This window comes from Phyllobates terribilis, unplaced genomic scaffold, assembly GCF_046119375.1.
Source record: "Phyllobates terribilis strain yellow unplaced genomic scaffold, ASM4611937v1 Scaffold_11__3_contigs__length_659146591, whole genome shotgun sequence".
Classification (NCBI taxonomy): domain Eukaryota; kingdom Metazoa; phylum Chordata; class Amphibia; order Anura; family Dendrobatidae; genus Phyllobates; species Phyllobates terribilis.
Genome location: NW_027362771.1, coordinates 567,200,642 through 567,203,098, shown reverse-complemented (window position 1 = coordinate 567,203,098; position 2,457 = coordinate 567,200,642). Strand labels below are relative to the sequence as shown.

The window sequence follows — 2,457 nt, the reverse complement described above, 5'->3', positions numbered from 1 at the left end:
TAACCTAAGGCAGTGGTGGCGAACCTATGGCACCCATGCCGGAGGAGGCACACAGAGCTCCCCATGTGGGCACGCCCGCTATCACCTGATCACTCAGCCTCAGTGGATCGGGCCGTGAGGGGCCTGTCGACGTCAGCCCCTACTTCAGCTGGATGTGCGTCCTCGAATGCACATCCAGTTGAAGTGTATTGCAGCGCAAGAACTTATTGTGTGCATGCACTGCAGTACACTCTGTCGGCCATTCAGAGGCCAGCAGCTAACATCGACGTGCACGGCAGTAATGTCATGCGCCCATGTCGCATGGAAGCTGATGTCAGCTGCTGGCTTCAGAAGGTGATGACCCCTAGCAGGAGAGAGGGGAAAGGTGAGTGGGAGTGTTTATTGTTTTTTTTTCTATGTATTGAACAACAACGGTGCAGGCAGGATGAGGGACATATACTAGGATGGGGTGCACTTACCAGGATGGGGGCCATATTCTAGGATGAGGGGGCATATACCAGGATAGAGGGACATATACCAGGATAGAGGGACAAGATGGGGGACATATACCAGCACGGGGGACATATACAAGGATGGAGGGACATAAACAAGGATGGGGTGCATATGCCAGGATGGAGGGACATATACCAGAAAGGAGGGATATATACCAGGATGGGGGAGCATGTACCAGGATGAAGTGACATATACCAGGATGGGGGGAGCATTTACCAGGATAGTGGAGCATATTCCAGGATGGTATTATATCTGCAGTCTGGTACCCTGTTCCTGTCTGTGGCTGCACTAAGTTGCCTCTGCCTGCTCTCTGCTGCCCCATCTGCTCTCTGATGCCCCGTCTGTTCTCTGCTACCTCCGTCTGTTCTCTGCTGCCCCTGCCTGCTCTCTGTTTTGAGTTGTTTTTTCTAACCCAAAACTTCAGTAGTCAGGTTAAATTGCCGTGTTGGCACTTTGTGATAAATAAGTGGGTTTTGGGTTGCAGTTTGGGCACTCGGTGTCTAAAACATTTGCCATTGCTGACCTAGAGGCTCCACGAAATGCACCATAGTAAATGACCTCTAATATAGAAAATACCAGTTGCCTCGTTAGCGCAGTAGGTAGCGCGTCAGTCTCATAATCTGAAGGTCGTGAGTTCGATCCTCACACGGGGCAAGAGATTTTTTTAATTTTTGTTCTTTCCTTTAAGACATGCTTATTAGAGATGAGCGAGCAGTAAAATGCTCAGATGCTCTTTACTCGAAACTAAGAAAATGACGGCACTTCCACTACAAGAAATAGGTGTGAACAGGTGCTTACTAAGAGGAGCTACCTCCATGTACAATGAACAAAAAAGTAGCACACTGTAACGCTGAGTATGTAAATATGAAGTATGAAATATGAATAGCATTACTGCTGTAGAATATAGAAATAGGTGGTTTTAATTGCATCAGGATCTTACTTTCCCACACATAAGGTATTCACATTGTTAGGTCCTGACATCGAAAAACGCCTTATCGCTGCTGTCAGGTTCACATGAATTGGCCAATTTATGCGCTAAGATTTCTCATTTATTTCTATAGTCTACAGCAGTAATGCTATTCATATTTCATACTTCATATTTACATGCGCTAAAATTTCTCATTTATTTCAATTTTCTACAGCAGTAATGCTATTCATATTTCATACTTCATATTTACATACTCAGCGTTACAGTGTGCTACTTTGTTTGTTCATTGTACATGGAGGTAGCTCCTCTTAGTAAGCACCCGTTCACACTTATTTCTTGTAGTGGAAGTGCCATCATTTTCTTTGTTACTAGATTTAAGCTTTGACTGAGCACTCCACCCCCATGCCGCAGGTGGTTTTAATTGCATCAGGATCTTACTTTCCCACACATAAGCAGACGGATGTCCCTTAGAGAGGTATTCACATTGTTAGGTCCTGACATCAAGAAACGCCTTATTGCGGCTCTCAGGTACACATGAATTGGCCAATTTATGCGCTAAGATTTCTAATTTATTTCTATATTCTACAGCAGTAATGTTATTCATATTTCATACTTCATATTTACATACTCAGCGTTACAGTGTGCTACTTTGTTTGTTCACTTTACTCGAAACTAGCCATTTCTAATGCTCGTTTTGAGTAACAAGTTAAATGGAAGTCAATGGGAAATCCAAACATTTTTCCTACAGATCCTACAAGTTGGTTTGGGGGGCAGTGAAAATGTTGAAATGGATGGAAAAAGTGCTGAATGGAAGGAGAACAGCATGGGGAAGACCCGTGGAAGCATCTCTGACTCCAAGATTGCTGCTGCGAACAATAGTATCACACTGTTATTCCACTTAAAGAATTGACAAACATTCAAAATCGAAGAGAAGTTGGAGATTATATGAAAAAAAATGTTAAGAAACATTCTTTCTTGTGTAATGACTTGAATATAAGGCAAAATGTAAAAAGTATTTAAAAATATAATAATTTAAG

General features: G+C 43.1%; 1 non-coding gene across 1 annotated transcript; it reads left to right on the top strand.

The window, feature by feature from the left end:
• The first annotated feature begins 1,073 nt into the window (after positions 1 to 1,073).
• TRNAM-CAU (transfer RNA methionine (anticodon CAU)) lies at positions 1,074 to 1,146 on the top strand. Its single transcript has one exon. It is a non-coding gene; the product is annotated as a tRNA-Met (tRNA).
• The last annotated feature ends 1,311 nt before the right edge of the window (positions 1,147 to 2,457 follow it).